The following is a 22,715-nucleotide window of genomic DNA, read 5'->3' as shown; positions in this document are numbered from 1 at the left end:
TGTAAAAATATGTTACAAGAAAAACAGTTATGAGAAAGTTATAGATGTATTTTAATACATATAATAGTCAAAAAACTTGTTAAAGTTCATGAATAAAAACTTGTCAAAGTTGTTTCATAAAAAACATGTGTATTCCTATTTCTTTCATCGTATTATAACACCATTATGAAGTTGAGACGTCTTCTTCATTAAGTGTCGATAAAATAAAAGGGCCCTCTTTTATAAGCCTCATGTTGATAATACATGAGAAGAATCATAAAGCATTTTCAAAAGATAAAAATGCTAAGCTATTCTATAAGTCCTAGATAAATAGGCAAGAATAGAATATACAGAAGTATCGAAAAAACTTCTTAATATAAAAGACTAAGTACAAACTTAGTCAGCAGAATATTTGTTTTTTACAAATGCCCCATTATGATAAATGGGGACTTCATCAAAAGATCCCTTAAAGTTGACAAGGGATAACACCACCAATTAATAAAAAAAAATAGTAAAGTTTGAAATACATTCAACTAGTCACTGAAGGGGTTGGAACATCAGAAGTTGCAATCTAATTTTCAGGGGCAGTCACAGGCACGGTAACAACTTCTGAGGGAGCAGCAATAGGAGCAGTTTCAACTGGGACTGAAGTATTAAAATCACCGAGGGAAGCAAGAGTCACGGGAGCTTCAGCTTCCATGGACTGTGTCGTAGAAGTTTCACCCTCGGGAGCCGGAATTGCAACTCCAATTGCCGCAGTAGCTACTTCTTCATTTGAAAGCTCTTCTGCCCCAGGAGTTCCAAGTGCAGGAGAAGGAGTATCAACTAGTTGTTGGCTTTTTTCAATAGTGTCTAAGACTTTGGCTAATTCAGATTGCAAATCAAAGTTTTCTTGAGTAGCTTCCATCAAAGCATAACGGCGAGATTTTAGAAAAGCCCATCTTACCTCTATGTTGAAGTTCTCCTCAAGAAGTCCATAATACCTTTTCCACATAGCAAGATTGTTCTTCAATATCTGGTTTTCAACTAAGTGGGAATCAAGGGAAGCTTCAAGGGAGGCATGAGAACTCTTCAAAGCACGTATCTCGTCAGAGGAGATCCTTAAATCAGCCTGAGCTTGAGTCAAGCTTTGCACTAACTCCCCTGCATATTCTTCTTTCTTCTCCACAAGTGCCTTAAGCTCTCTGATTTCTTCACTGGCCTTTGATAATTGTTTTGAAAATGAGCACTCCAAAAGCTCCTTATCTTTTTCAAATTGGCTTGAAGAAGCCTTGGAAATTGCTAGCTCAGAAGTCAAACCACGCTTTTGCTGCTCCAGGTGATTTCTACTTTCTTGCAACTCCTCTATGGTCCCCTGAGCATTCTCAAACTGCTCCTTCCAGTATGCTGCCTCAAGTTGGATTTCCATGGCTATTCTCCTAGCCTCAGAGATAGCCTTCGCAGACTCTCAATCCTTCTTCTCTAGAGTGGAGATTCTTCCCATTAACTCAGTACCAATAAGATTAGCCTACAAGGGAAAGGCATCAAATGTGAGAATATAGAGAGATATAAAAAAACTTGTAAGTTAAAAGAGAAGTACCTTCAAGGTAGAATGAACTATGTCATTCATCAGAGTCAAGCAACTGTGGCTCTCCATCTTCTTCTTCTCAATATCTCCGATTAAAGGCTCGAGTCAAACATCAGCTCCACTAGTCTTTCTCAAAAGGCTATGATTGGCAGGAACTTCAAGAGTAACACTTCTCATAGCCATGCCTCTGCTGCTAGAACCCGCCTCTGTATGCTGAACAGAGGGAGGGGGAACAATAGAAGGAGGAGTAGTAGAAGAGGTAAAAACAATGGGAGCTATGAGAGTCAAAGTAGGGACAGTAGGAGCAGATATGGGAACCAAAATAGGTAAGGAAACATGAGTCGATAAAATAGGCAAAGAAATACTCGTGGTTGTCAAAGGAATAGAAGGAATAGAAGAAATGGGAATAGAAGAAGAGAGGGGAGTTTCATCAAGAACTGGTCCAAACTCTCCACTCTCAAAACCACTAACAAAGAGACGTCGAATTGATTCATTAGAGCCTCTTGAAGTGGTATCCTCATCAGAAAGGATTTGAACAAGCTCGGAGATAGAGGCTCGAGCAGGAGTATCTTCAACTTCATCTCCATCAATGACGTGTCTCCTGGCTCTTGGCCTAGCTATCAAAGAGGTATTCTCTTCTTCCTCATTCTCAGAACTTTCTTATACAACTTTTCTTTTTGGTAGCGTGGCCCGAGTCTTTTCCAAATCAAGTGAAGCGGTTGAAGACGCTCGAATGGCAACGACTACCTCAACTGTCATACCCCTGATACAAAATCCTGATAAAAAGAGGGATAAGGAATTAAAATAAGAAAGAATTCAATATACGGAAAAGCATAAGGAAATACATACCATGGGTCTTCACTTTCCAACCATTTAAAAGAGAAATTGATTTCCAAGTTCTCGCCTCCATAGGCGCAATCTTCAAAATTGAATCTACCCAACCACGGAAGTTAGGAACTCGTTCCACATCTTCCATGGTTGCTACAAAAAGCCAAAAAGAGACGAGATTAGAAAAGAAATCAAAATTCTTAAAAAATAGATATGGTAAGAAAAAGAAAAACTTACGTGCAAAATTCCACTTCTCAGGGAAGGGAATGTTTGTTTCACCCAACAAATCCACCGTACGTACATCAACGTAACGACAATACCACCCTCGATCCTTGTCATCTTCGGGGTTTACTAAAACCTTCTTGCTTCTTGCAGTCAAGGTAAAAACTCCATGGCGAAATAATTTGGGGTGGTATAGGTGAATAAGATGGGAAAAGGTAAAATTAACATTGGCTTTGGTAGACAAATACCTTAAGCAAGCCACAACTTTCCAAACAAGAGGACCTACTTGAGCTAAGCAAATTTTGAAAAAGCGGCAAAATTCAAGTATAACTGGGTCAATGGGAGGATTAAATCCCAAAGTAAAGGGATAAGTATAAACGAAAGAGTATCCAATTCTGAAAGAAGAAATTCTCTGGTTTGGGGCAGGAATCATCATACGAAGATTATCTCTCCAATTACAATCTTTCCTAACAGTGGGAATCACAAGTTCAGTTATTAAAGAAGGATAGGTGTCAGCTTTTTCTAAATTTTTAACTTGTTCTTGGAGAGATCTTCTATCATTCCCAAAAGATAAATCATTGGGTACGATTTCTTCAACTAAAGGTTCCTGAGTAGGTTCAGAAAGTTCTTTACCTTTAGAAGAGGGGGTCTTTGGGATAAAACTCCTAATACCAGAAGAAGAAAAAGCAGAACCAGATGAACCACCACGAGTGGATCCTAGGCTCAAGCTCCAAAGCCTACCTCCTCTGCCTCTCCTATGTCTTACGGGGGCATTGGGGAAGTGATCTAGAATTGAAACTTTTCTAGGGTTAGGGTTTGGAGATGACATTGTTGAAGAAGGATGAACTGAAGGGGAGAAAAAGCAAAAGTGAATAATAAATTGCTTGTTGAAGATCTGAAGAAGAAGACAAAAGAAAGAGGGTTAAATATATTTATAATGACAACCGTCAAACTTAGAAAGTGTAATGATGGAAAGCCTATAAAAAAGGCAACTATCACTTCGTGAATAGTGGGAATGAAGAAGCCTTGAAAAAAGGGCGCAGAATTGCAGAACCAATCAGAAAGTGACACATGTGTAGAGCATTAAATAAAAGGTGACACGTATGCAAAGCATTAATTAGAAGGGACAATTGAAGCGTCAGCATTGTCATAGTATTAATTACGGCAAAAATTCCTTTTTTATGAAGATCCACTTCCCAGATATTTAATTGATAAATAAATGGAATGTGGGGAGGACTATCTGTATTGGGAAAAAAAACTGAATTTACATTGAAGGTGACGTGGCATGACACGAGGACTGGTCAAATGGTCAAAACATGATGATCAGTTAAGAGGCACGAGTGACAACAGATACGGGGAAAGGAAAGCTAAATAGGCACGAGAGGCAATTCGAATAATACAAGCTTCGTACCTATTTAGGTCATTTAAAGCCAAGAGATCAGAAGGCATTGAAGACATGGATATGATGACGAAAAGGAGTCCAAATTCAATATTAAATACCCAATACGTTAGAGAATTGGTATTAAATAGGAATGATTGTGTAACGTCTTATTTAATGTCATTTATTGCTCATAATTGTCTCATTAAGACTAAGGTATTACTCCTTTACTTAGAATCAACTATAAAAGGAGGAGGTCTCGTCATTTGTAAGGACAGAAGATATTATCAACATTACATTGGAATACAAACCTATTTACTGCTTATTTGTCATTCTCAAAAAGTCTATTATTTTTTTTTCGTTTCCTGATTATCAGTAGCCCGAATTTCTACTTGTCTTTAGCTTTGACAAACGAATCATATTTTTGGTTAAACACCAACGCCAGCAAAAAAACGAAGAAAAAAGTGCAAATAAATTCCAACTGAGAAGTGCACGTAGTCGCACTATTTTATTTATTATTAATAATAACTTTTTGATAAAGGTAAGATACAAAGCAACAACAATCTTATATATGTACCAGCAGGCACTTTTAAATAAAAGAAAGAAAATACACATGCCAACATGATATACGGCCTGTTGGATTATTGAAACTGGAAGTAGGCACTAACACGCAGTATTATAAATATTCAGTTCTTTATCTCGGGAAATCTATTATTTGGATCAATGCATGTGCCAAAGAAACCACCACCAACACCATTAAGCAGATCACACACCCCACATCCTGGATCAACACATTGGTCACTGTAGACACAGTATTCACCACAATGAAATTCAAACCAACCTTTCAGTCCTAAAGCATGTGCCAGTCCTCGCGCAGCCATTACATGTGTTTTTTGAGGAGAATAAGTCAATTGAACTGCATTTCCAAAAATACATATTACTTAAAACTCAATATGATGTAGTGATATATTAGAGTAGTATATAAATCTTTTAAATGCAAAATAAACAAAGTACTTATGCGAGAAAAGGAGAACATATAAATACGATAAAATAATTTACCAGTGATAAGAAAAATAATGAAACAGAAAGCAGATGTGAGCGAATTGGCTCCAGCCATTGTTGGGAGTATTTTTTTTTATTTCAAGAAGAGAGAGTGGATCTGTTGATGTACAGTATTTTGCTCACTTCGCTTCACAAATTAAGTGCCACTATTTATATGGGCCTCTACAGAGAAATTCTACCTTCATCTTAATTCCTTTCCTTTTTAATATTTGCCCCTTTGTACTTTGCACGTTGATTCACTAAATGTATGGTAAGTTTTAGTTAGCACATACACTTTTATCACTAAACCATGGTTAATTATTACTCCCTCCGTTTCAATTTATGTGAACTCATTTAACTGGACACGGAGTTTAAGGAAAGATAGAAGACTTTTGATCTTGTGGTCTAAAATGAAGCACATATATTATGTGTGGTTATAAATCTTTGTGTAAAGGTAAATTGTTTCCAAATAAGGAAAGGAGTCATTCTTTTTGGCACGGACTAAAAAGGAAATAGGTTCACATAAATTGAAACGGAGGGAGTATTATATATTTACACCTCATTAAATCAATTAACCATGAAGCCACAACCTCCGGAATGAAGAACAAGATCCAAATATACTTCTCATGACCTCAAACAAGCTAACTGTACTTAAAAAAATAAATTAAAAAAAAGTGTCTCAAACGTATAGAGTTGTCTCATCTGTGAGCAATATCCATAAATCGAGATCTAAATTTCTAAGTACTCGTTGACTTCGAATTAACCTCGAACAAAGTCTTTCTTTGTTCAAATATATCAATATATTAAAATCGTGATCTAGATCCCTAAGTCCTCATTGACCTCGAATTAACCTCAAACAAAGTCATACTTTATTCAAATATTTCAATAACAATTTAAAAGATAGATTTATGTCATTAGTAGTGGCACATGCAAAGACAACAAAGCAAGCACAAAGAATGGCCTCCGTGGCCTGTGGGATGTGAAATTTGAAAGCAAACGGTCATAACCCAAAAACTGCCTTCGTGATAGCGCCTATTGTGAAACTAAGCCAGCCTCAACTCAACAACCCAACACCAACAACAATAAGTTTGAAAACATTAACGGAAGCAATTAACAATTAAAGAAAACTATTTGAAACATAAGAAATTCCCAAAGTGATATAATTCAGCCCAAAACCAGGGTGCCACTGAGTAGATGAGCATCTAGATCAGTAAATAAAGTCTACTACAATATCTGAAGTTATAAACTGAAAGTACGACAGAGATAGAGAAGGAGGGTCAAAGCTCGCGAACGCCATGTAGCTACCTTTACAATCTCCAAACTCTGGAACCTGGATCAGCAACCACCGCTACGACCGGTATTGCCTGGATCTGCACACGAGGTGTAGGGAGTAACGTAAGTACACCAACTCACTAAGTAACAAGTCCAAACTTTGGACTGAAAGGTAGTGACGAACTCAACCTCAACAGGTAAAACAGAAGTAAATGTGTAGAAACGTAGGCATGCTTTCAAGTCAAATATACAGCTCAAAGCAGTAAAGTAAATGCATATCTGAACAGTGTAAGGTATACAACTCAGCTAATCTCTACATGTTAATGCACAGAATGTATGAAATGCAGCATGTGCTTCCACTCTCAAGTGCTCAACCACTTTGTACTGTATATGGCTAGCCGACCCAAGGAAATTCATCCCGAAACATATACAACACTAACTATAAGTCACCCAGTACCGAGGACAAAGGGCAATCCAACCTTGTGGAGAAATCCATGTCCAGGTATCAAATACTTCGGACAAATCCATGTCCAGGGAAATCCATCCCTCAATAATATCATTCGCGCTCACTAGGGGTGTGTTACAGACTCCGAAGGGGCTCCTGCAGCCCAAACGCTATCATCATCATCAATATAGACGTTGCAACGTGCAACCCGATCCCAAACTATCACTCATAACCAGGCTCTCGGCCTCACTCAATCATCAACCTCTCCAGTCTCACCACGTGCTCACAATGTCATGAAACAACCAAAAACAATGATATGAAGAATCAATATATAACCGAGAATGAGATATGACATAAAAATGCATGATCATGACTGAGTATGGAATATTAAATGAAAACGATGACAGCAAGAAACGACCGCTACGGGTCCAAATAATACCGGCACAAAGCCTAAACATGATATCTAGCATGATTTACAGCTCAACTACTTTATCACACGATGAAAACATGGATATCAACAGGATAGAGTCACTAAACGGTGCCATGGAATCACCCAGGTCACAATTCTCATGGTGCACGGCCTGCACGCCTGTCACTTGGCATGTGCGTCACCTCAATACTAATCACAAAACACATAGCTCGGGGTTTCGAACAATCAAAACCATGTTTGGAAGCGTTACTTACCTCAAACCAAGCCAAAGTCCTACTCTGCGATGCCTTTGCCTCTCAAATCGGCCTCTAAACGTCCCGAATCTTGCCATAAGCAATACAACACGATCAATATAGGCTAAAGGAACCAATTCCATAAGAAAAATACAAAATTTTAACCAAAATTTGAAATCGACTCAAACTCAGCCCCCAGGCCCACATCTCGGAATCCAACAAAAGTCACAAAACTCGAAAGCTCATTCACTCACGAGTCTAATCATACCAAATTTATCAAAATCCGGCCTCATTTGGTCACTCAAATCCCCAAAATTCACTCTCCAATTTTGAAGCCCAAAATCCCCAAATTTCTAGCTCAAATCCCTAATTAGATGATGAATAAAGCCATAGATTCACGAAATTTATATCATTATGGGTTAGAATCACTTACCTCAATGTTGCTCCTTGAAAACCTTCGAAAAATCACATCTATCCCGAGTTCCTCAAGTCCAAAATTGAAAATAGAGAACAAAAACTCGAGCTAGGGTTTTCTACCCAGCAAAAACCGCACTTGCAGAACCGTATCTGTGAATAGGGCTCCGCTTCTGCGGAAATTCATTAAAAGACTAGCTCCGCTCCTATGATCACCCGACCACATCTGCGGGAACCAAGTCGCACCTGTGATCCAACTGTGCATCTGCGCCTCTCAATCCGTTTCTGCGACCACCGCAGATGCGGGATTTCCATCGCAAGTGCGGTCTGAACCCAGGCCTTCCTTAGCTGCACATGCGGATCTTCCTTCACTATTGCGAGCTTGCACCTGCGAGCTCCCCCACCGCAAGTGCGGAAACACTAGAACTAACAGCTTCAGATGTACTTCTTCAACTCAAAACAAATCCAATAACTACCCGAAATCACCCCGAGACCCTTGGGACCACAACCAAACATACCAACACGTCCCAAAACCTCATGCAAAATTAGTCGAACCTTCGAATCACTTAAACAACATCAAAATACCAAATTACACTTGGATTCAAGCCTATAAAACTTCCAATCTTCCGAACTCTACAAATGATGTCGAAAACTACCAAACCACGTCCGAATGACCTCAAATTTTGCACACAAGTCAGAAATGACACCGCAAACCTACTCCAACTTTCGTAAATCCAATCCGAGCCCGATATAAAAATTTCTACTACTAGCCAAAATCGCCAAAATTCTAAGTTCTACCAATTCAAGTCTAATTCTACCACGGACCTCCAAATAACATTCCGGATGTGCTCCTAAGTCCAAAATCACCTAACAGAGCTAACAGAACCATCAAAATTCAAATTTGAGGTCATTTACACATAAGTCAACTTTTCAAACTTAAGCTTTCAATTAAGAGATTATGTGTCTAAATTCACTCCGAAACCACTCCAAACCCAAACCAACTAACCTGGTATATCATAATTTAGCTGAAGAACACAAAAAAGTAGGAAATAGGGAAACGGGTCTATAAATCTTGAAATGACCGGTCGGGTCGTTACATCCTCCCCCTCTTAAACAAACATTCGTCCTCTAACAGGTCTAGAAACATACTTGGAGCCTCAAACAGGTATGGGTATCCGCTCCACATCTCTCGCTCGGTCTCCCAAGTAGCCTCCTCCACGGGCTGACCTCTCCATTGCACCTTCACTGAAGCTATATCCTTTGACCTCAACTTTCGAACCTGACGCCCCAAAATAGCCACCGGCTCCACATCATAAGTCAAATCACCATCCAACTGAACCGTGCTGAAATCCAAAACATGAGATGGATCTCCAGTATTCTTTCGAAGCATAGAAACATGAAATATTAGATGCACACTCGATAATCTAGGTGGCAAAGCAAGCTCATTGGCCACCTCCCCAATTCTCCCAAGAACCTCAAACGGCCCAATTAACCGAGGGCTCAACTTGCCCTTCTTTCCAAATCTCATAATACCCTTCATAGATGAAACCTTTAGAAAGACCTTCTCTCCAACCCTGTCAGACACATCACTGACCTTTCTATCAGCATAACTCTTTTGTCTCGATTGTGCCGTGTGAAGCCGCTCCTGAATCAATTTTACCTTGTCCAATGCATCCTGAACCAAGTCTGTACCCAAAAGCCTAGCCTCACCCGGCTCAAACCAACCCACTGGAGATCTACACCACCTCCCATATAAAGTATCATACGGAGCTATCCGAATACTCGAATGATAATTGTTGTTGTAAGCAAACTCCGCGAGGGGCAGAAACTGGTCCCATAAACCCCCAAAATCAATGACGCAAGCATGTAGCATGTCCTCCAATATATGAATAGTGCGCTCGGACTGGCCGTCCATCTGAGAGTGAAATGTTGTGCTCAACTCAACCTGAGTTCCCAACTCTCGCTACACGGCCCTCCAAAGCTGCGATGTAAACTGTGTGCCTCTGTCTAAAATTATAGAAACTGGCACCCCATGAAGGCGTACAATCTCTCTGATGTAAATCTCAACCAACCGCTCTGAAGAATAGGTAGTACTCACAGGAATGAAGTGCGTAGACTTGGTCAGCTGATCCACAATCACCCAAATAGAATCGAGCTTCCTCGAAGTCCGTGGGAGCCCAACTCTGGACACACATATCCGGCCCTGCATCCTCAATACCCCATCATCACCAATAGTTACTTCTCTGGCATCACCGTGCTGAACCCTGTCCTTGAGGATAAGAAAATGAGGATCATCATATTGGCGCTCTCTTATGTGATTGAATAAGGAAGACCGAGAAACCACACAAGCTAGGGTCCGACTGGGCTCCGAAATATCCAGTCTCACAAACCGATTGGCCAAGGCCTGAACATTAACTGCAAGGGGTCTCTCACTAATAGGAAGGAATGCAAGACTAACCATACTCACTGCCTTCCTACTCAAGGCATCGACCATCATATTAGACTTTCCCGGATGGTACAAAATGGTAATATCATAGTCCTTTAGCAGCTCCAACCATCTTCGCTGCCTCAAATTGAGATCCTTCTGCTTGAACAAGTGCTGGAGGCTACGATGACTAGTAAATATCTCACAAGACACACCATACAGATAGTGCCTCTAAATCTTCAACGCGTGAACAATGGCAGCCAACTCACAAATCATGAACAGGGTAGTTCTTCTCAAGGGGCTTCAACTGACGTGAATCATAAGCAATTAGTCTACCCTCCTACATCAAAACACACCCAATGTCAACCCGAGAAGCATCACAATATACGGTATAAGAACCAGAAGTTGATGGCAGAACTAACATTGGAGCTGTGGTCAAGGTAGTTTTGAGCTTTTGAAAGCTTACCTCACACTCATCCAACCACTTGAAAGGACCACCATTTTGGGTCAATTTGGTCAAGGGCGATGCAATAGACAAGAAATCGTGAATGAACCAACTGTAATAACCAACCAAACCAAGAAAGCTCCAAATCTATGTGGTTGAGGACGTTCTGGGCCAACTCTGAACCACATGTATCTTCTTTGGTTCAACCTGAATACCCTCGCTGAACATCAGGTGACCCAAGAAATCTACTGAACTGAGCCAAAACTCATACTTGGAGAACTTGTCATAAATCTTATCCTCCCTTAGTCACTGGAATACAACCCTCAAATGCTCAGCGTGCTCCTCCTGCTATGAGAGTACACCAGGATATCCTCAATGCATACAATAATGAACAAGTCGAGATAAGGCCGAAACACACTATTCATCAAATGCATGATTGCTACTGGGGCGTTGGTCAGCCTAAAAGACATCACAAGGAACTCATAATGACCATATCAGTTCCTGAAAGCTCTCTTAAGAATGTTCGAGTCCCTAATCTTCAACTGGTGATACCCTAACCTCAAGTTGATCTTGGAGAACACCCTCGCTCCCTAAAGCTGGCCAAATAAATCATCAATACAAGGCAAAAGATACTTGTTCTTGATGGTGACTTTGTTCAACTACCTATAATCAATGCACATTCTTATAGTGTCATCCTTTTTCTTCACAAATAGAACTTATGCACTCCAAGGTGACATACTAGGATGAATAAACCCCTTATCGAGGAGTTCCTGAAGCTGCTCCTCAATTCCTTTAACTCCGTCGGTGCCATATGATACGGTGAAATAGAAATGGGCTGAGTGTCCGGCACCAAATTAATACCGAAGTCAATATCCATGTCTGGCAGCATGCTCGACAGGTCTGCAAGAAAAATACATCCGGAAAAACTCGTACCACCGGAACTGAATCAATCGTAGGAGTCTCCGCACTGACATCCCTCACAAAGGCCAAATAAGAAAGACAACCCTTCCCAATTATCCGTTGGGCCTTCAAGAATGAAATCACCCTACTGGGAACATAATCCAACGAACCCCGCCACTCAATCTGTGGCAACCCTGGCATAGCCAACGTCACCATCTTGGCGTGACAGTCCAAAATAGCATGACACTGAGATAACCAATCCATGCCTAATATCATATCAAAGTAAACCATAATAAGCAACAACATATCAAATCTTGTCTCTAATCCCCTAGTAGTCACTACACACGACCGGTATACGTGGTCCACAATAATAGTATCGCCCACCGGCGTAGATACACGAACAGATGAAACTAGAGACTTATGGGGCATGTCTAGATAATGAGAAAAATATAATGACACATATGAATAGGTGGAACCAGGGTTAAATAATACAGAATCATCTCGATTACATACAGAGATAATACCTGTAATCAATGTGTCAGAAGCAATGACATCTGGTCTGGCAGAGAGTGTATAGAAATGGGCCTGACCGCCACCTAATCATCCTACCTCTTTAAGGCGACCCCATGATGAATGACCTCCGCCTCGAGATGGATGGGAGGGTGGTGAAGTAAGTAATGCCGAAGTCGAAGGTTGACCCCTCTACTGAGATGAACCTCCCATAAGGCGAGGATAGAACTGCAACGACACGGCCGATTATTTTGAGAAAATAAGCTCCATTTAGTGACATAAGGTTTGGAACAACTTCATATTATGAGTATCCACTTGTGTGCATGGTTTAATTCAGTTACCAAATGATTCGAAATTGAATTAGAAGAAGGTATCTAGATTTGGAAGTTCAAATGACAAGAATTTGATCGGAATGTGACTTTTGATAAAACGGCTACGGAGTGAGTTTTGGATGATGTTAGAAGCTTTGTATGGTGATTTTGGACTTAGGCGTGCATCCAGATTTGGACTTGGAGGTCTGTAGGGTAAATTGACGCATTTCGGCGAAAGTTGAAAAGGTTGAAGTTTGGAAAATGGAGAAGTTTGACCTATAGTGGACTTTTGTGATATCGAGGTCAGAATGCGATTCTGAGAGTTGGAGAAGCTCCGTTATGTCACTTTGGACTTTTCTGCGAAATTTGGCGTCATTCCAGGTTGATTTGATAGGTTTCGGCGCGAGTTTTGGAAGTTGGAAGATTTGAAAGTTCCTAAGTTCGATTCATGGTTTCGGTGTTGTTTGATGTGATTTGAGACCTCAAGCGAGTCTGTGTTAGGTTATATGACGTGTTTGTGTGTTTAGACGGTGTCTCAGGGGCCTCGTGTGTGTTCCGGGTTGTCTACGAGTCATTTTTCCCATTTTTAGAACTGTTGTTTTCTGCTTCTGGTATTCTCCTTTGTGATCGCGAACAGCCTTTCGTGTTCACGATGCTTTGTTGCTAACCACCTCGAAATCCTTCTTTGCGTTCGCGTTCGCGAAGCCCTACATTTTCCTTCTTCGCATTCGCGTTCTTTCGTACACGTTTGCGTAAGTTCCTGGCTCTTCTTCTCTGCGTTCGCGAGCTCATTTCGCTTTCTCTATGAGAAACCTGGGCAGCCTTCTTTTTTCCTCTTTGCGAACGCGATCCTTCCTCCGCGTTAGCGATGCACAAATGCCTGGGCAGACAGAATATATTCCAAAATCGAGGGTTAGACCATTTTATTCATATTTTGACTTGTGGAGCTCGATTTTGAGCGATTCCTTGAGGGTTTTTCACACAAATTGATTGGGTAAGTGTTCTTTACCTAGAATCCAACATATTCCATGATTTTATCTTCATTTTTATCATTTAATGTGTGCTTTGAGTTGAGGAAAATGTTAGTTTTGAAATTTTTCTAAAATGAAAAATCGTGATTTGAGGGACCAAATAGTATCGGAATTTGATAAATTTTGTATGGTTAAACTTGTATCGGAATGGGTATTCATTTTTTGTAAAATTTTGTCGGGTTCCAAGGTGTGGGCCCGGGGGTCGATTTTTGGATTTTGTTAAAGATTGAGACTTTGTGATATGAAATAATTTCTTATGTATTTTATTTGTGTGAAGTTATTTTGGTTGAATTTGAGCTGTCCGAAGGTCTTTTCACCCGAGACCTGTATTGTATGAATATGAGACGAGGTGTCACAGGGTGACTTATATTCGAAGGTTATCTATCTAAAAAGATTATGTTCGAAGGTACTTATATTGAATTAACTATCTTGAAATGTCATAGGGTGACTTATACTCGATGAATATTTATTTGAAAAGATTATATCTGAAAAGTGTTTATTTTGAAAAAACTATTTTTGAAAAGAACATTTATTTGAAGGAAGTATATTTCGAAACATTTCTATCACCTAAAAGGTTTGACTATTTGATTGTCGTTTGCTGGTTAAGACTTAAGGTGAAAACTGTCGTAGTTGTCGAGTTATGACTTGTCTTTACTGTATTTGTGATTTTGTATTTGGGTTGTATTCTCATTTACCTTTCTGTGTTTTCCTCATGGTGTTCCGCTGAGTACTTGCTATTTTCTTTCCTCACTGCAATTACTGTATTGTTAGCCATTTTACGTAGTCTTTATATAAATATCATGTTCTATTGCTTCTATACTTATACTTGTTCTATTTATTAGACCAGTGTGTGTCTTGACTATTCCTCGTCACTACTCAACCGAGGTTAGTCTTGACACTTACTAAGCACCGTTGTGGTGTGCTCATACTACACTTCTGCACATTTATTTGTGCAGATCCAAGTATTGTTCGATAGTAGCTGTGCAAATTCTTGTCGAGGAGACTCAAGGTAACCCTGTTGCTGCGTTCGCAGGCTTCGGAGTCACCTTCCTATTTTGTATTCTCACTATTGTACTTATTTCCATACAGTTGTGTTTAGAAGTTGTAGCAAAACTCTGTAGAGCCTATGACTTATACCGCCAGTTTTGGGAAAATGTATATTCTATAAAGATCTCTATGTCGAGGTTGTTAGACTTTCTTTATTATGGTTAATATTCAGTAAATGTTAGGCTTACCTAGTCCCTAAGACTAGGTGTCGTCACAAAACCCAACAGAGGGGAATTGGGACGTGACAAATTGGTATCAGAGCTCTAGGTTCATAGGTGCTACGAGTCATAAGAGAGTTTAGTAGAGTCTTGCGGATCGGTACGGAAATGTCTGTACTTATCTTCGAGAGGCTACAGAACTATTAGGAAAATCTCACTACTTTCATTCCTATTGTCCGAGCTTATTGATCTCGGAGTTTGAACTTTTATCCTTCCGTTCTCTCATTGGCGGTGAGGACACAAGCTGTGTTTATCGATGACGTTGCTCCTGGAGCAGGTGTCGCTAGAGGCATAGGCAGTACATGCCGCAGTTAGAGCACCTCCAGAGTAGTGAGTTCACATTGGTCAGGGTACAAGAGTCATGGAGACACAGCTTGTGGTTCTAGTTCAGCCTATGGTCAGGGCAGCAGCATCCGAAGAAGAGCAGCTTTGATTTGCAAGGTTCAAGAAAAATGTGACCCTCCTACATTCAGTGGTTGGGATTCAGAGAGCACACGAGGTTTATTGAGGAGTGCCATCATAGTCTCTGTACTATGGGTATTGTTGAGATGAGTGGGGTTGCTATTACTATGTTTCAGCTTGAGGTAGCGGCTTATCAGTGGTGGCGGGCATTTGAGTTAGGTAGCTGGCCGATACAGCTTCACTTACATGGGTTCAGTTTTCAGAGATATTTTGAGAGTGTTTTCACCTCAATCACCTCGAAATACATGGCGCACGGAGTTTGAGCAGCTGCGTCAGGGCACCGTATCAGTATTAGAGTATGTCATCAGATTTAGTGATTTGGCCAGACATGCACCTACCTTAGTCGCTACAGTTAGAAAGTGAGTCCATATATTCATTGAGGGGCTCAGGCATGATATTCGATTCAGCATGGCTCGAGAGTTGGAGTCAAATATTTCGTTTCAGCAGGTGGTAGGGATCGCTCGCCGGTTAGAGGGAATGTGGGACCAGGAGCGAGATAACAAACGAGATTAAGAGAGAGAGAGAGTACAGGGAGGCGAGGAGGCCTCGTAGACCGGAGAGATCTGCTGGTCCATATTTTGGAGGTAGAGTGCAGCATGGTAGAGGTTTCGTGGGTCAGCCAGTTCAGTTTGCGCTTCAGGCTTCGCACAGTGATTCAAGTGTTCATCGATCTCAAAGTACCCATACCGCACAGTTTCCACAAACACGTTAGTAGAGGAGTTGCTTGAGTGTAGAGATACAAGCCACATGGTGAGAAATTTTCCCAGATTTCAGGAAGATGTGTCACAACGAGGTATTTAGATGAGTAGAGAGCGCCCAAGAAGGGGAGGCACGACCCGTTGATGTGTTTCATATAGTTGGCTTAAGGCCGCTACGACAGATGATGTCATTCAAGTATGCTTTCGATTTGTTATAGAGGAGCACCATTCGTAGTTCATTACATTTCTGCTTATCGGGGTGAGTTCCCCTATTTGTTTATCCACTTATGGGTGAGTTTCATGATTAGCACTCTATTTATGTGATTACCTTATGGGGAGGTTCTATAAGTTATAGCCGTGTCTATCATCTGTTTCTAGTCCTTGTGGAGAGTTATGAGACTAGTAGTAAATTCTTGTTGTCCTTTTCGGTAGGCTTGATGTGATTTATGAGTATTTTTGGCTATGAGCTGTGTTTTTTTGTGCTCCACCGGTGTGGGAGCCATCACTTGTTGTAAATTATGATAGAATTGATCTAGGGAGAGTTTCTAGTTGGTTCAATGTGTACCCTACTTGTGATTCAGAGTTGAGGGCGGGACCTTCCTGATTTCATGTGATTTGATGTGTTAAAACTGGGTTGTGTACCGCGGTGGAAGTTATATCAGTATGAGATTCTTGTGATTTGTTTATATGATTTGATTATTTTCTTGTTATATTGTTTTGTAGGTTAGTATTGATAGAAAATTGTGCATGTCGAGCTTGTTTGATAGTTCCCTTATGTATTTCTCTTTCAATATTCAATCATTTTCGTTCTGTGCTTCTTGAGTTTTAGCTTTCAGGGTGTGTACCCGGTGGTGTTAGTTGTGACTTGTTGATTCAGGTGTTAGTCATGAGGTTTTCATGGTTCTTGTATAGTCGTCAGTGTTGTGGAGGTTTGAAACGAGTTCCTATTGGATATGAGGCTTATGGTCGGTGCTAGATTTGATTTCAGGAGGATATTACGATCAGAAAGGTTTCTATGGGCCTATGTGTGATGTGTCATGTTTTGTGGTTGTACTCTATGGGCGTTGGCATGAGTTGATGCATCCGATTGAGACTGACACCGGATATGGATTTAGAATCGGGTCTTTTGGAAATGAATGGAAGGTGAGAATTCTAGCTCTAAGGCTTATTGGTATTGCTAGAAGGGATAACTTTCAGTTCAGATGGTGTCCTTGGGTTTATGTGAATTGGGGTGACGTGGGATCACCTGCGGGTGTATGTTGGAAGTGTGCATTCAGCAATTTGAGGGCTTCGAGGTGAATCTTGACACGTTTGAGGATGAACGTTTGTTTTAAGAGGGGGATGATGTAATGACCCGACTGATTATTTTGAGAAAATAAGCTCCATTCGGCGGCGTAAGGTCTGGAACAACTTCATAATATGAGTATCGACTTGTGTGCATGGTTGAATTCAGTTACAAGATGATTCAAAATTGAATTGGAAGAAGGAATCAAGATTTGGGAGTTCAAACGGGAAGAATTTGACCAGAATGTGACTTTTGAGAAAACGGCTCTGGAATGAGTTTTGGATGATGTTAACAGCTTCGTATAGTGATTTTGGACTCAGGCACATGTCTAGATTCGGTCTTGGAGGTCCGTAGGGTAAATTGAGGCATTTCCACGAAAGTTGGAAAAGTTGAAGTTTGGAAAATGGAGAAGTTTGACCCATAGTTGACTTTTGTGATATCGAGGTCGGAATGTGGTTCCAAGAGTTGGAGCAGCTCCATTATGTTACTTTGGACTTGTCTGCAAAATTTGGCGTCATTCCGGGTTGATTTTATCGGTTTCGGCGCGAGTTTTGAAAGTTGGAAGATTTGAAAGTTTCCAAGTTCGATTCATGGTGTGATTCGCTGTTTTGGCATTGTTTGATGTGATTTGAGACCTCGAGCGAGTCCGTGTTAGGTTATATGACTTGTTTGTGTGTTTAGACGGGGTCCCAGGGGCTTCGGGTGTGTTCCAGGTTGTCTACGGGTCATTTTTCCCATTATTAGAACTGTTGTTTTCTGCTTCTGGTATTCTCCTTCATGATCGCGAACGACCTTTCGCGTTTGCAATGCTTTGTTGCTGACCACCTCGAAATCCTTCTTCGCGTTCGTGAAGCCCTGCATTCTTCGCATTCGTGTCCTTCCCTACGCATTCGCATAGGTTCCTGGCTCTTCTTCTCCGCGTTCGCGATGAGCAACCTGGCCAGCCTTCAGTTTTCCTTTTTGCGAACGCGATCCTTCCTCCGCGTTCGCGATGCACAAATGTTTGGGCAGACAGAATATATTCCAAAATCGAGGGTTAACCCATTTTATTCATATCTTGACTTGTGGAGCTCAATTTTGAGCGATTCCTTGAGAGTTTTTCACACAAATATATTGGGTAAGTGTTTTTCACCTAGAATCTAACATATTCCATGATTTCATCTTTATTTTTATCATTTAATTTGTGCTTTGAGTTTAGGAAAATGTTAGTTTTGAAAGAAAATTTCTAAAATGAAAAATCGTCATTTGAGGGACCAAATGGTATAGGAATTTGATAAATTTTGTATGGTTGAACTCGTATCGGAATGGGTATTCGGTTTTTGTAAAAATTCTCAGGTTCCGAGGTGCGAGCTCGGGGGTCGACTTTTGGACCGATTTTTGGATTCTGTTAGAGATTGAGGCTTTGTGTTCCGAAATAGTTTCTTATGTGTTTTATTTGTGCTTTTATTTTGGTTGGATTTGAGTTGTCCGGAGTCTTTTCACCCGAGAAGTGCATTTTAGAGTATCGGTATGTCGTCTTTGAGGTAAGTATCTTGACTAACCTTGTATGGGGGACTTCCCCTTAGGGTTTGAGTCTTCTATATTGATTGTAGTTCGTGTACGCGAGGTGACGAGTGCGTGCTCGGACTTATTTGTGGTAAATTGGTCTTTTAGGGTTCTTAGGTCTTTATATTCACTGTGTATGAATGTGTTCTTGACATGACTGAGTTTCCTATTTACTAGTTTCACCTCTATATGCTTAACTGGAATTAATTGCTTCATGATTCACTCTTATTGCCTAATTGACTCCTATTTGATTTAATTGAAGAATTTCGCATCTCCTATTGTCATGCTATATTTTCATAGCTTCTTGTCTTATATGAGAATTATTATTATCCCTCCCAAAATTTGTTTAGTCTTAAGTGAAGCTAAGATCATCTTTCCTTAATTGAGTTGTCGAATATCCTCGAAATTGTCCAACCTTAAAAGGATTTTAGATAACCTATATCTTTGTTGACTCGCCTTTAGTTGGGACTACTTGACTCGTGTTGATTTCCTTGTTATTGACTTGTATATTGTGGGATTGTTACTACATGCTAGTTTTTCTCTTTCTTGAACTATTTCCTTTATGCCATATTCTTTTCTGTGGCTATTCCTTGTGAACTGGTTCTACTGCTTCTTGTGATTTACGGTTCTTGAGTTGATTTACTTTTCTTACCTTGTACTATTGTCATTGTTGTTGTTATACGTATTGTGGTGCTGTATGAGTTTTTTGTTATGCTATAATTGTTGTTTCTGTTGGTTGCGCAACATATTTACTTTGGGATTACGGAATGGCATTCCTGGAGATCCTCATGCATGTTTACTTTGGGACTATGGATCGGTATTCTGGGAGATCCCCCTGCAAATTTATAATTGGGACTACGGGACGATATCCTGGGAGATCCTCCTGTATTGGATATTTACTTTGGGACTACTAATCTGTATTTCGGGAGATTTACCTGCATATTTAGGATTTGGACTACGGGATGATATCCCAGGAGATCCTCTGCACATTTATGTTTGGGACTACGTGACGATATCCTGGGAGATCCCCTGTTAATATCACAGTGTTCTGAGTTGTTGTTTTCATTGATCCTATCTCTGTGTAAACATTATATGTGTTATCCGTTTTATTCCTTATGTTTATTAGCTGGTATGAACTATGCTAGGACACTTGCACAAGTATACACGTGGCTAAGCACCCTTATCGGATAGGTGACTTCTTTATATAGCCGAGTATAGATGCACACCCCCTGTCTATTAGCCTTTCATGTGAGAGTGGCTCTATTTAGCATGTTAGTTGCCAGTATGATTATGAGGTGATGAGGGCACAAAACGCCAAGTGTTAGGGTTCTAGTACTGAGACCCGTATTGTATGAATATGAGATGAGATGTCACAGGGTGATTTATATTCGAAGGTTATCTATCTAAAAATATTATGTTCGAAGGTACTTATTTTGAATTAACTATCTCGAAATGTCACAGGGTGACTTATACTCGATGAATATTTATTTGAAAAGATTATATCTGAAAAGTGTTTATTTTGAAAGAACTAATTTTGAAAAGAACATTTATTTGAAGGAAGTATATTTCAAAACATTTCTATCACCTGAAAGGTTTGAATATTTGATTGACGTTTGCTGGTTAAGACTTAAGGTGAAAACTATCATAGTTGTCGAGTTATGACTTGTCTTTACTGTATTTGTGATTTCGGATTTGGGTTGTATTCTCGTTTACCTTTCTGTGTTTTCCTCAAGGTGTTCCGCTGAGTACTTGCTATTTTCTTTCCTCATTGCAATTACTGTATTGTTATCCGTTTTGCGTAGTCTTTATATAATATCATGTTCTATTGATTCTATACTTATACTTGTTCTATTTATTAGACCAGTGGGTGTTTTGACTGCTACTCGTCACTACTCAACCGAGGTTAGTCTTGATACTTATTGGGCACCGCTGTGGTGTGCTCATACTACACTTCTATATATTTTTTTGTGTAGATCTAGGTATTGTTCGACAGTAGCTATGCGAATTCTTATCGAGGAGACTCAAGGTAACTCTGCTGCTACGTTCGCAGGCTTCGGAGTTACCTTCCTATTTTGTATTCACATTGTCGTACTTATTTTCATACAGTTATGTTTAGAAGTTGTAGTAAAACTCTGTAGAGCTTATGACTTATACCGCCGGTTTAGGAAAAATGTATATTCTATAAAGATTTCTATGTCTAGGCTGTTAAACTTTCTTTATTATGGTTAATATTCAGTAAATGTTAGGCTTACCTAGTTCCTAAGACTATGTGCCGTCACGAAACCCAACAGAGGGGAAATTGGGTCGTGACAAGAACCTCTTGATATAACCCAAATCTCCACACTTGGAGCAACCTCTATTGGCCACTGGGGACTGAAGGGAGCCCCGAGTACCGAGATAACCCATAGAAGGCCCACCATAGATTAACCCTAAGTTGATAGTGCATGAGATGAACTCTGAGATGAAAGGGCACTGAGAGATGCGTGGCCCTACTGAGAACCATGGCCAGATGCTGCACCGCGGTGAACTGGACGGGTCGTCTGAGCATGCCTATAAGGACAACCTCTACCGTGATGAAACTGACCCCTAGAAGGAACACTATCAAAGCTACCTGAACCATGAGACCTCTTGGCATCCCTCTCAACCTACTCTTGACTGCGGACCGACCCTATCTCCCAAGCAATGTCAACAACCTCCTCAAAAGTAGCACCCGCCATCCTCTCTCTAGTCATAAGTACCTGCAGATGATATGTGAGGCCATCAACAAAACTCTTGATCCTCTCCCTGTCTGTGGGAACTAATCAAACAACATGACGGGCTAACTCAGAAAATCTCTTCTCGTATTGCATTCTGGATGCAACTGTTCGAACTGTCTGCGCATCTCCTCTCGGAGAGACCGCGGCACATACTGCTCCAAGAAGAGAACAGAAAACTCCTGCCATGTAAGTGGCACTGCACCAACGGCCTACACCTGTCATAAGCCTCCTACCAAGTGAAGGTAACTCTAATGAACTGAAAAGTAGTGAACGAGACCCCACTGATCACCAGAATACCTACTGTATGGAGAATCCTCTAACACTGGTCTAAGAAACCCTGCGCTCCTCGCCCTATGCACCGCTGAAAGTCGAAGGCTGGAGCCTCCCAAACCTCTCCAATCTATGCTGCTGATCATCAGGCATGGCTGGAACCACATAATCCTAAGCAGGTGCAACCGGTTGGGCTGGTGGTTCCCCCGGTGTCTGAAGTCCCTGCACCACCTGCTCTGGTGTATGGGCGGTGGGAGTTTGAGTACCTCCCCCAATCTGAAAATTTGTTGTTGCAATAGAAATAGAGACCGCCTGATCAAGACCAGTGCACACAATCAGAATCTGAGCTAAGGTCTCCTGAAGACCTGTAATCACGAAGGGCACAGCTGGTGTCTGAGCTGGTCCTGCGGGTGTATCCACAACTGGGACCTAATCCTGAACTGGGGCAACTGGTGGATCTATAAGTGTTGCCCTAGTTGTTGTGCGGGCAACACCTATGCCCCTACAACGGCCTCGACCGTGACCTCGGCCTCTCGCAGCCCTAACTGGTGGCTGTCCGTCTGTCCTGCCCAGTAGCACGTGTCCTCACCATCTGTGAGAGAATAGAATAACAGAAGTTTAGTTACCAGTATCAACAGATTCTCACAATAAGAATTCAAGAATGTGAAATTTTCTAAAAGTTCTGCAGTCTCTTAAAGATAAGTACAGACGTGTCCGTACTGATCTGTGAGACTCTACTAAACCCGCTCATGACTCATGAGACCTATGTAACCTAGGTTCTCATACTAACTTCTCACGACCCAAAAACAGTCCTCGTAATGGTGCCTATCGTGGAACTACGCCAGCCTCAACTCAACAACCCAACACCAACAATAATAAGTTTGAAAATATTAACGGAAGTATTTAACAATTAAAGAAAACAGTTTGAAACATAAGAAATTCACAAAGTGATTAAATTCAGCCCAAAACCAGTAAGTACAGTCTACTACAATATCTAAAGCTA

General features: G+C 40.7%; 1 long non-coding RNA gene across 1 annotated transcript; it reads right to left on the bottom strand.

The window, feature by feature from the left end:
• Positions 1 to 4,449: 4,449 nt before the first annotated feature.
• Positions 4,450 to 5,162, bottom strand: LOC138880467 (uncharacterized). The gene is made up of 2 exons (XR_011403148.1): positions 5,034 to 5,162; positions 4,450 to 4,890 (listed from the first exon to the last, which is right to left on the bottom strand). It is a non-coding gene; the product is annotated as an uncharacterized lncRNA (long non-coding RNA).
• Positions 5,163 to 22,715: the final 17,553 nt, after the last annotated feature.

The sequence above is a fragment of the Nicotiana sylvestris genome, chromosome 10, assembly GCF_000393655.2.
Source record: "Nicotiana sylvestris chromosome 10, ASM39365v2, whole genome shotgun sequence".
Taxonomy (NCBI): domain Eukaryota; kingdom Viridiplantae; phylum Streptophyta; class Magnoliopsida; order Solanales; family Solanaceae; genus Nicotiana; species Nicotiana sylvestris.
This window is presented reverse-complemented; position numbering and strand designations above follow the sequence as displayed.